Source organism: Protopterus annectens, chromosome 3.part1, assembly GCF_019279795.1.
Source record: "Protopterus annectens isolate FY-2018-M chromosome 3.part1, PAN1.0, whole genome shotgun sequence".
NCBI lineage: Eukaryota > Metazoa > Chordata > Ceratodontiformes > Protopteridae > Protopterus > Protopterus annectens.
In genome coordinates, this window is record NC_056732.1 from 720,323,938 (window position 1) to 720,336,899 (window position 12,962).

The 12,962-nt window shown below is 37.2% G+C and overlaps 1 protein-coding gene across 5 annotated transcripts in view; it reads right to left on the reverse strand.

Annotated features, from left to right (window-relative positions):
* CARMIL1 (capping protein regulator and myosin 1 linker 1) overlaps positions 1–12,962 on the reverse strand; it is a 4,434,936-nt gene that overhangs the window by 2,543,015 nt on the left and 1,878,959 nt on the right. The window lies entirely within an intron of this gene.

The following is a 12,962-nucleotide window of genomic DNA, read 5'->3' on the forward strand; positions in this document are numbered from 1 at the left end:
AACAGGCTTTTCTTTACATTGCAGTGCCTACATTTCTTAAAAAATGAACAAGGAGAAGGAAAAAATGAAAAAACAGGGGCATCTGTTTACTTTAGCACCCCTATTACACTTGAAAATAACTGAGAAAACGTTACTTTATAGCATGCAGATATTATGCATTATACAAATATTACCGTTAAGAACAAAACTTTGCTTCACTTACAGTTAATTCTTTCCTTCCTGTTACTTCTCCCAAGTGTTCCTCCAAACAAGAATGACATGAAGTAGGGCATATGCTTTAGAGTCAACTACAAGTTTAACAAAGTGAAAAAAGTCGATTATTTCCAGGTTTTCTTGTTCTGTTGTGTTTCACAAATATCATTAATGCTTTATAATCCCATGTTTATTTGTCAATTTCCAAGTTGCTGGTTTTATTCATGTTTATCTCCATTTCCCAAATCCAGTCTCTGCTTCCTTTCCAAAGTACTCTCACTTCTTCTAGTCAACTCTTGTGCTTTTTTCTGTCTTTCAAGCATTCTCCTTTGAAACACTGGAAAAGGTTTCACTGCCACAGTCTCTCTGTGGACGAACACAAAACAAACGGAAACCATCATTCAAAATGAAAACCTGTAACCAAAGATGAATGCTTGGTGCAGGAACCGAAATGGACTGGCATAGTCTCTTTGTGGTCTTTATTACCAGAAGCAGGATCAGCAGAATATTAGTCTGTTTCACAGCTCACTTTTTGTTGGACAAACTTTTGCATTTCCTCCATAGCATGTTCTGCATCCAAAAATGATACTGTCCCTCCAGGAAAGAATATTGTAAAGATAGCTGGATATAGCAGTTTGAATCTCATGCCTCCTCCTCGACATTTTCAAATTAGTGGAATACATTTACTCCTGTTCTGCTTGGTGTAAAGGGAGTAATATTTTTCCACAAACACACTACAGTTTCCCAATTTTAGTACTTTGTCCTTCAGCCATAGTTTTGTCAGAATGAACTCCTTCTGCTGGTAGGATTGTATCTTTACTATTAAAGATCTAGGTTGCTTTCTCATGGCCAGATTTGGAGCATAAACACAAAAGTTCCCTTTTCAATTAACAATTCCTGTTGTGGTATACCAGTACTGTTGCTTATTTAGGCTTTCATAAAATTAATAATGTCTGTTCCTTCCAGCTTCCCTGGTACAGCAGAAAATCTCAGGTTTTCCATACTTGCTCTGTCCTCTAATTCTATTATTTTTTAAAACACCTTTTTCAGCAGTCTCATATTCAGCCAGCCTTTCATTCATTTCAACCTCCCATTTTTGAAGTTTTATCACCGCATCTGAATATCTGTTTAAAGGTTTATCCAGCCTTTTGTTATTTGAACTGATATACTTATTCAGTGTTATTTTAATCAGTTCTGAGTACATTTTACTTATTTTTTCCTCTAGGTTAGTGGAAGTCATATCTTGCACCAAAACTGGAGCTTGCACTGCTTTTTGCTAAACAGCTGCAGAATTCTTCCCAGACAGGGGCAGCTGCTGTGGTGCAGTGGTTAGCATTGCCACCTCATAGCAAGAGGTTCTCCGGTTTGATTTTTGGCCAGGGTGCCTTCTATGTAGAGTTTGCATGTCCCCCCTGCAGTCACATGGGTTTTCTCTGGGTGCTCCGGTTTCCTCCCACATCCCAAAGACATGCTGCGGGTTGAGTGGACACTCTAAATTGGTCCTAGGTGTGTGTGTGTGTGTGTGTGTGTGTGTGTGTGTGTGTGTGTGTGTGTGTGTGTGTGTGTGTGTGTGTGTGCCTTCTGTGGAAGGTTGGGCGCCAGTCTGGCAACTCAATACCATAAAACTCCACTGCCACTGCGGCGACCCCTAACAGGAAAAAATAAAAGAAGTAGGTTTTCCTCACTTTTTTCCTCTAGGTTACTAGAAATCATGTCTTGCACCAAAGCTGGAGCTTGCACTGCTTTTTTCTGAACAGCTGCAGAATTCCCAATCAGTATTTTTTCCTTACCTTTTGTGGTTGATTTTCTTTCAGGTTCTCTGAATTTCTTTTTTGCTGGCATCCAGGCAGTGCACTTATTAGCCAGTTACTGAAATATACTCCCAGCTCCCAATTAATTCACTCTCTCTCTTCTGAGTTTCTGTTTTCACACTGGGAGAGCTGAAATGAAACTGTTACTCCATGTGCAGCCATCTTGGAAGTCCCTTCCATTACATGGGTTTAGTCTGAAACTTGCCGTTACACTTGCACTGGATGAGTACAGATCCCTCTATAAATCTAAAAGTGAGCAAAATTCAGAGGACTAGGTAGCAGCCTCAGGTACAAGGTCTCCTGGGCAGTTATACCATTGATGATTTTAAATAAGATTGGCAAACAGTAAATAGTTTTGGTGCAATTGCTGAAACCAGAGGGTTTATTAGAGGTCATGAAGCAGGTTTTGAAATAACAGGTCAGATTTGACTAGGAAGGGGATAAGAGATGCAACTGGAGGATACGTTAGTGAGGCCATGATCTGGAAGACATACACCTCTACTGTGCAGGGGGGCACTTTGGTCCAGTATTCCGGTATTTACAAATCCCAGCAATCTAAGACTATTTGTTGTTGGCAGCATGCACTTGTCAGCTCATGTGTAGATAGTAATTTAAAAAGGAAAGTTAAGTTCAACGGTTAACTTTTTTAATAGGGTTAAAGTATTCTGCATGTTTTGAATGGGCCATAGATACGGTTATAAATTGTTTATAATGTGATAACAATTACCGTTTTATATATTCCCTTATTAAATATTATTTTGAAGCTTGATGACACTCTACCTTAAGTTAATAAATGCAATTAAAACATATCTCAGCAACTTTCCTTCTTTAAGTTATGTCAGTGGACCTCTTCTAATAAACTACCAATAAACTAAAAAAAAAAATATCATGACATTCTTAACTTCTCACACACTTCCTCAATTACCAACAATTACTATATCAACAACTAAAACCATAATTCCCATAATCAACGAATACAATACTTAAGTCTTAACCTTGACTGTTCTCTCACCTTCTCCTCTTAAACAAATATTACTTTGAATAAAGACCTTTATCAACTCAAATAAGCTACAGAATTTTCCACTTTCTTTTTCCTGTAGCGAAATTGTCCCTGGCTAAAACACATTTTTCCCTCAGCTGGGATATGGTCTACCTCTCCTTACTTTCCACTCTTCATACAGACTACTGAAAACAAAATCTGCAAATTCACCCTTGTTGCAGACTCGCACATTCACCATTTCCTTCTCCTACATAAACTAAAGTGGCTCCCATTACTGAAAGATCCACCCATTTACTTAGCTCATTAATATTTAAAATATTACATAAAATATATTTTCCCCTTAAAATGACTTCTTCCCATCAAAGAACCAAACTACGTTCAAAGAAACTCACAACTCAAACACATGTTCTTGAGCACACCATCCTTTATAACAGCTGTAGGGCAAAGAGCCTTTTCCATACTAGGACCTACTACATGGAATAACATCTCTCGTGATTTAAGTAAAGCAACCCTCAAGGACTTAAAACAGCTATTTCTGAGCAACTCCATAATGACTTTGCATGCAGATGCTTCATATACAAAGGCTGACATCTCTTTTAATCCTGCCTGTCCAGCTACTTCCTTCTGCACAATTCAGCTATGACTCATACTCTTCATTGTTTTCAGCATTAGCTAATGGAACAATTCATGGTAAATATTTGTGTATAATGCAATCAAATTATTCCTTAATGTATATATTTTATGCAAGCAAGAACTCATATATTTATATACTGTTTATACACTCTCTGCTTCAATATTTGCCTATCTGGGCCAGGTCATGGTTTAAAAGTGTCCTCATACCAGTCTACCTCTCAGGTTATCAAAAATAACTAAATATCATTTGGAATTTGGAGTAAGACAATGAGGTTACATGCATACCTCTCAACCTCTTAGAATAAGAAATCTGGACAAAGCCATGAAAAAAGTGGTACAATTAGGGACATTTTTTAAATATTGCTCTTACAAACTTAGAAAGTTGATAGAATAACAGGCTTTGCATTAGCATGAATTTTCTGAAGGGTATAAAGTCTAAAACTCAAATGTCTGTCATTATTTTCTAACTTCAGTCTTTAATTATTTGCCACTAATTTGCCAGAAAGCCACAATTTTCTGAAAAATGGACGAGAAATACAAGGCAAAAATCTGGACATTCTGTGAAAATCCGTATAGTTGAGAGGTATGCAACACGGATACCCTTTCTGCAGCTATTGGTAGACCTGAATGCATTACAGGCATTATACCCCGGAAGAGAGGGACTGATATTGTATAGCAACATAATGGTTTTGATGGTTAGGTTCAAACCAAGAAGAAACTCTGCAGTGTGGAGGGTGTGATGTCCACTTCTTGAAAAATGTTACACCCTATTTCCCTTAATAAAAACTGAACTGTAAATACTTGCCTCAAAATAATCAAATAGAAAATAATAGGTAGTCCACAGCTGAGTTAAAATTGGAATATCCTTTACTGAAACACATTTGCTGCAACCCAGAACTACTTTGAACAAGTGGTACAAGCACTGGAGGGAGGTGGGCTGGAGAGATAAGAGTGAGTACCATCAGTTGGCTGATCATGAAGAGGACTAAATGTCAGCGGATGGCAGGACAGAGACAGACAGACAGGTGCACACAGACACACACACACACAAAACCATAACTAAGGCAAACATGAGCACAAAACAGAATATTAATAGGCAAGGTAAGTGTGCTTGAAGAGACCAACCATTGTGAGTGAGTGAGTGTAGATATATATATATATATATATATATATATATATATATATATATATATATATATATATGGGTCTACGAACCATTATGTTCGAAGTCACATAACTTCGATTATGTAAAAAAAAAAAAATAACTACAAAACGGATAAAATAATAACTTGTTGCAAGCGGAAAGCCCCTGCACCCGCCACTACTTAAATATACCAACTCTGAGATCGCACCACATTGAAGGAAATGGAAACTTCCGCTTATGGAGATTTCCATTCAAATGCTCAAACTTTTACAAATTCAAATGTATGGTCTCGACTATATGTGGTTCAAACTTGTAAAAGTTTTGACTACATGATAGGAACCCTATATATATATATATATATATATATATATATATATATATATATATATATATATATATATATATATATATACACACACACACACACACACACACACACACACACACATACGTTTTTTAAGGATAACTTATAACCAGTGGCAGCTGGTGACTTCAAATTAAAGGGGGGCTGCAGGAGACAGCTGAATGGGTGAGGCCAATGGGAAGGGGTGTGACCAACTAGAAAGGGGTGGCGCTATGCTCAAAACCACAACAACTGGAACTTTAATTAAATACGCTGCCCTGTGTGCCAAACCGTCATTACAAGAGTCCAATCAAGACAAAATGAAGTGTAGAAGAAAAAAATATTTCAATGCATTGGCTACATGACAACTTACTTAATATCTAGATGGAAACACAAAAGTTGTGAGGCATGAAAAAATAAATTGCTTTTTAAATACATTACTGGAATGCCAGTCAAAATCAAGTATAAAAAAAAACAAGCAGCACTCCGTTCAAACCACTTCTCCTTGCACTGCAGTTCTAATTATAATTTATATTCAGCTTTATAAAATTACCAAGTAACACGCTGAAAATAGCAATCTCTGTGATACCCCCCGCTTGTAAAAATGTTTCTTATCCAAAAAAGACCTGCTGCCTGACAACAACTATCTACTTGTTTCATGGAGAACACATGATAAAAGTAAAAAATGAACAGCGAACAAGAAACAAGCTCAAGATAAATTGCTTAAAGGATTACTGCACAAGTCATGGACCACACATGATACATTGGCATTCTGTTTAGTTTACGGGTAAAGCCTGCAAAGATAACTGCAAGTCTCCAACAAATGTAATGAGCTTCTGAAAATACTGTAATCCTGTCATTTATTACAAATACTGTCATATGCATTTCAATACTCAAGGCTTACACATTATCTAGTTATGTAAATATTCTCTGCATGGCAACAATGAAAAGGCTTTCAATGTTGGTAATTCTTTAACAGTATGCTTATTAAAGCTTACTTGCGTCTTACAATCTCCGACAAGCTTACCTGATGGTCATTAAAGCATTGCTACTTTAATACAGAGCAACAGGGCAGTGCAACAGCATGCATTTTCTGAATAATAAGCATAAATCAACAGTATAAAAATATGACAGAAAACCAGAACATTCTGCAAAATCAAGGACACATGAAAAGCCACGGTCATACTTGTGGTCTACCTTGGATGGGGGAATACTCTGCACACTTACACTGCATAACTGATCCTTGCCTTGCTTGGACACATCCAGAGCCACTACAATGGGGAGTGGAAAGCAACAAGTAGGTCACAGTTTAAAATGTCTCTGGCTGACGGTGCTGGCTCTGACACTCATACCTGTCAACCAGAGCAAGAAATTTGGACAAAGCCATACATAGAAGCGGGACACAGGCCCAAAAATAAAGACAAATTTTAAATATTGCTCTTATAAACTTAGAAAGATAATAGAATAGTAGTAGGTCTTGCATTAGTATGAATTTTTGAAGGGTATGAAATCTGAAACTCAAATGTCTGCCATTATTTATTGACTTCATTCCTAAATGATTTGGCAGAAAACCACAAATTTTGAGGAACAAACCAAAAATAAGAAGCAAAAATCTATTCATTCTGCAAAATTCTAGACAGTTGAGAGGTATAGTTCAGCCGGGACTGTCTGAGTTTGCTGCCATTCCCCCCCTCACAAAATCATGGTCGAATGGAACGTCCCCCCTGCAGCCATTCCAATGTCCCATTCCTTGGTTATTTCATCCAATTTGCCATAAAGACTGTAATGTGCATACTGCTTTACTTCTGCGATGATATGGATTTCATTTGAAAGTTTTATTTTATATTTTACAGCATAAACCCTAATAGATATCTGCTAAACAAACAATGCAGTCTCGCAATGAAAAAAGACTTTGCATTAAAACTTCTCTGCCCTTGAAACTCACATTCATTAAAACAGCATTGAAACCCACATTCAAAGAAAATACATTTTGCCAGTGGCAGATAAAGATTAATTGTGGGCTGTTTTCAAATCATAGGCCCCTAGAACACAAAACATACACATGCTCTTTGATACACCTTCCTGACTGTATTAAAGACAGAGGTAAAGAAGCCATCTAAAGAGCAGAAACACAAGAGGAGGCAACTCGGAGGGCTGGAGCAAAAATTATATGGAAGCAGGGATAGCAAAGGCAGATATATAGGAATATATTATAAGTGAAAGAATCAAACAGTCAGGTATTCAGGGATAATACAAAAAAACACTAGGTGGCTTTTCATTAAGGAAATGGAGAATTTTAATTGGGTGTTAGAACAGTTATTTCAATGTAGTATTCATTGAAGGAGTGGTATGTGATGTCTGAACATGAAAGGAAATACCTCATCAGCCTAAGCAGCTACATAGTTTAAATGCAAAATCAATGAGTTCCTCCATATGACCCTGGAGTCAATCCCATTTAAGTGCAGAGTAGTTTAATTTACTTTTGCCTAGATTTTAGTGTTTGTTTGCTTCTATTTCAAGGGTCACAAGCAAAGTATCACAGGTGTTTGCATTGTGCTCATTTGTAAGACAAGTCAAACACATGCAGTCATTTCAGTTAGACATCTCATAAAAGCTTTGTATTTGTTTTCCTTCTCAACTCATTTACTGTAACTATGAACAGAAGTCTTAGTATGCAATAAGACCATTTATGACACATATTCCACAAATATGACACAGTTCTTATATATACACCCACATGTTGTAGCTAACAAAAGTGAGGAGTTGCACTAGATAGTTTCAGAGCATAGCTAGGGCAGAGTGCTGAATACTTTCATCTCCTGGTTGTACACTATTAGGGTCTATTACACTTTCAAGTGTCCCTTACTGCATTTATGAATGGGAATACAACTATCTGTATGGCAAAATTACATCTGGAGTGGGCAGCAATAAAGTGAGTTCTACCTTGGTTTTAAATAAAATACATCCTCCAGTACAATGCACTGTGTGATTGTTTTGTTTTTTCTTTTTTGATTTAATAGCTTTTTCTACTGTGTAACAATTTAATTTTGTCTATCTGTGGTTGCCCTGCTTTTTATGTAATATATACATTTCTTGGTTTACTCAAAATCTTCATGAAACATTTACTCCTATATTTATATATGCATCAGTTTATGTCATGTATGTGTTTGATGTGAGAAGGACAAAAAAAGTGGAGAGAAAGAGAATATTACAGCTTCAGCAGCCAAAAGGTTGTCTTCCTTTAGAAACTCCAGGCACAGTCTGAACCTTACAGGTTCATAGGTAAGTACTAGGGTAACTGCCTCTGTGGGTAATTTTAAGCTTAGCCAATTTCCCTTTTTGTGCTTGAATTAACATATCCCATTTGGCTAGAGACTGACTTTAATCACCCCATGGTCAATAATTGTATATTGCCACTAATGAGAATAACTGAGATCATACTATAGATAATTTGAGGAGACCCATGCATGAGATAAAGGATTTATAAGCTGCCTCTTTCCATTGGTAGTACAGGGGCCTATGAGTTGTGGGCACTTTTTAAACTATTTTACTTGTAATTAGGTTTGGCACTGGGGTGTTTGCTGGCAGCTGCCTATGTGAAGTATGAAGTCTTAATTATGTTTTAGACAGCCCAATTCTGATTAGTGGCCTGGGTTGCTCTAGTTGCTAGTGGTGGCAGTAGGGGATGTGAAAAGAACAGTCTCTGTTAGCTCACCCATTCCAGGGAAGGGGATATATGCATGTGGAGAGCACATGTTCAACAGTATGATTCTCGGTTAGTGACACAGGAACCCAGTTGGGAGTGTTAGCTTCTTGTGGATAAGGTGCAACTTAACACTACTAATATATAATTTCCACAGGTTTGATAACCTCAGAGTTGGTTCCATTTTCCAGGGATGCAGGGGCTGTAGATGCCATTACCCTCCACATAAGAACATAGATAAGCAAATGATATCACCATTCTATATCACTTGCAACATGCACAGTATGAGGTTAGGCAGATATAGAATAAAATGATCCACCTGGAAGGACAGTCATCCACTGCTCAACTGTTGTCCCCACTGGTAGTGACTATGACTGACCATGATGTATATATATAAATGGGTCAGTGGGGTGGTGGGACATACAAAGTATTTAGGCCAGGAGGGCAAAAAAAAATCAAACAGGAAAAGGCTCACCTGTAGCAGTTTTACTGGTGCAATAGGTTTGATTTCCTATTTTTATAAAGATTTTTGTAAGGTTTTACTATTAGTTACAGGTGATTACCATTTCACTACTAGATTCAGATTGTTCTTGGAAGCATTGTGATATAGAAAATTATTGCACTATGTTGGGCTCTGAGGTCCAGTGTGTGTGGACTAATTCTAAAATAAAAAAACATATTTTTATTATCTCGTATATAACATAAACACCTCCAGCATAGCTGGAGATGAAATGTTGAAAGAAGAATGCTACTTGGGAAGTATGATAAAAACTACTTTACATAAAAGAAGAGAATCCATGGTTATACTTCCAAAGACAGGAATTTTTATGTGGACTTAATTTCCTGTGCCTCCAAATGCTCCTTCCTAAATACAGAGGAGTTACTTGACATAATATAATTTGTGGACTTTGCCTGGATCACGCTTCTATGGACTATTCTTCTCAAACATTCCTGACAGCAGCAGCATCCAGTATGGAAATTTAGAAGTTCATCTAAATTAGCTCACCGTGATTGCTGTCTTCTTCTACACATTCATTATCCCTTAAGAAATAATTAATAAATTAATATGAAAGTATTAATTATTAATAACTTAATCATTAATAATTATTTATTAAGAAATTAAGACATTTCATTAGCTTGGCTATAAAAATAGCCATTTCTATTATTTACACTATGCTGAAGCCCTCACACTTTTATATTCTTCTAAGTCCATATGGTCCAAATTCTTCAGTGATGCCTTGTCTTTGGGAAGCAAACAACAAAAATGCTAGCCTTAGAGAAGACCATCAGTTCTAGTGCAATGTTATCAGTCAGTTTTGCAACAGACGTGTAACAAGCAGCTACTACGAGTGTCTAGATTCAAATCAACAATTTACAACACACTTTCTCAAGGAATTGCAGGGCTAATCTTATGATCAAAATATTTTGACATTCACAATGAGGTCTGTGCATAACTTCTTCAAAATATAACATACTTAATGGGGAGTTCTGGTACTTTATGCAGTATGTCTCTGGTTCTACAAAACACTGTGTCCAGTTTAGCTTAGTCTGGTTCACTTAGCTGACAAAATGTCATCAAAACCTTTTGCTTCAATCCTGGATCCTGAACAGTGAGATGAACACCATTTTTTTTACTTGGATAGTAACAGCGTCCAAGTCCCTGAACCCCTAGAAAAAAAATAATAATCTGTGAGGTTGTCATACCTGTGGTTATGCTACATTAGCTTGGTCTGGTTGTTAATCTTTTCCCATTGCTTAACCAAACAGACTTTACCGAATTAGCAAAAGTGAATGCATGTCAGTTTCCCCTCACCAAGCAGCACATTGTTTTTGGAGTCTACTGTTGGCAGGTGCATTTATAGACTTCTGAAAAGACTAAAATATTTACATAATACTTTATTTTTCTAATGTTATTTGCAAGCTTAACTAGCCACACTTCCCTCTCATATATGCGTACACAACAGACTGTAAGGTCTGACTACATCCCCTTCCTCACTTGCTTTTCATTTATTTATTAATTTAATTTCAGATTGTTAATTGGATAGGTGGGCTAATCGTCAGACACTTTTCAGCCACAACATGGCAGAAAATCAGTGATAATTATAGTGATAATTACAAGTCATACATGTGACAAATATACAGACAAAAGTACATAAAACAAAACTAGAGTAACAGTATATGGAGCATAGTTAGAATGCGACACAGTCAAGACTGCATTTGTAGTTAATTGAACTGTACAATTATTAAGTGTGAGTGAGCTCTGACATAGGCATGGCATGCAATGACCAACACTCTCACCTAGCATTGCTAGCCATTATCGCTAAAGCATAGGGATTCAAAACCACAAAAATAAAAATCATATAACAAATAAAAGCATGGTCTCATAGTAGATCTATCATCTAACTGACACAATATTGAATGTACATACTACTCCGGAAAGAAGAAAAGAAAGTACTTCTACTTGTTTCAGCCAGCGAACGAAACAGGCCGCCAACGCCAAGCAATAAAAAAATCCAGTCAAATAAATCCTCGAAGCTCAAGTCCGCAAACAAAACTGGCTGCAACTGTTTGCTTCTCGCTCTTTTCCCAGCACATAAAGCCCAGGAAGAGAGCGAGAACCAATCAGCAGCCATTTAGCCCAACCACGTCATGTACGTGCCTGCGGACGTGGCAGTCCGAACCCCTTCCAATTCTATGTGGTTTGGAACCGCATAGACTGCTGGGCATCACCCTGATGCCTTAATTGGCTCTCCAGACTGCAGCTCCAAGTAGAAACAGAAAAAAAAAACATATTTTTTTAAAACTGCCGCGACCCGGAATTTGACAGTGCGCATGCTCGTCAGTCGGCGTAAAGCAAGCAGCCGGCTGACAGAGATGAAACGAAAGAAGACAGACAGTAAAAATAAAAAAAGTACTTTTTTTTTCTTTTTTCCTTTTCTTTCTGAGGGGGCTGCAGTCCGGCAGTCAGATGGCACGAGCCGCCCCTGCTTATAACGACAAATACTGCAAAACAGTAATGGCTGAAGTCATGCTATGTTAAACCAGCTTAGTCATAATAGTAAAGGAAAACAATTTTGAGTGAGATTTTGTCTAGGGTAAATGGACACACCTGCAGATACCTGTACATTGTCAGTATTTTAGATCTATGCAACATATTGAAAGGGTATAGTTTCATAGGTAGTGACCAAACATGTGGTCCAAGAGTCCACTGAAAGGCTTAGCCAAATTTCCCAGTTGCCTCTGAGCACTATCTGGTTAAGTGACTTGCTCAGAGTGAAACAGTAGGCAAATGGCGACTAAGGGATTCAATCCTGGGCTAAAAGATTAAGCTCATTAACAGCTCATAGTCTTGATCCTCTGTGCTAAATGGCAGACAAAAGGAATTTAATTAGTTTAATAAGATTGTTTCACAAAATGAGAGAGGGATGGGAACATCTTTTATGGTCAAAATTAACAAAAAGTGAACAACTCCAGAGCCACTGTGCCAAAGAACACAACAGGCAGATGGTGTGAACATTTTTCATCTACTCAATGGCAGAACCAGTTAAAGTGAGAATAACCTTGCAAAGTTTATAAAAAAAAAATACTAGTCTCCAGGTCCTCCCACAATTCACAGGTAATTAACCACTTGCAGTCCCTATGAATAACTAAGATAAAGAAACTTGGTTTTCCCCTCCTAACCAAAGCCTTTAGAATTAAAGGGGAAAGGATTTTAAATAATGCACTGGAATTGTACAAGATCACTATCTGAGCAAAACAAACCATGAAATACGCTTTTCATATACATCACTCTACTGTATGTCATAGGCAGCTTAAGTGAGCTTTCTCAGGAAAATCAATGGCAATACTAATTGCAGTCTTCATGCTGTGTGTGTGTGTATAGTATCCCTAAGGACAAAAAAGCACTAAATCTAATCCTGAAAATGTATTAGATATGAGACAGCATATATATATATATATATATATATATATATATATATATATATACACACACACACACACACACACACACACACACACACACACACTTTGGAGCTTTGCACCTGCCCTTTCTTAAAAGTACACAATCTGAGCAGCCAACATGTTTCAACAGAATAAAAACTTTGTGTGTGACAGCAAAATCCAGCAGTATCAAA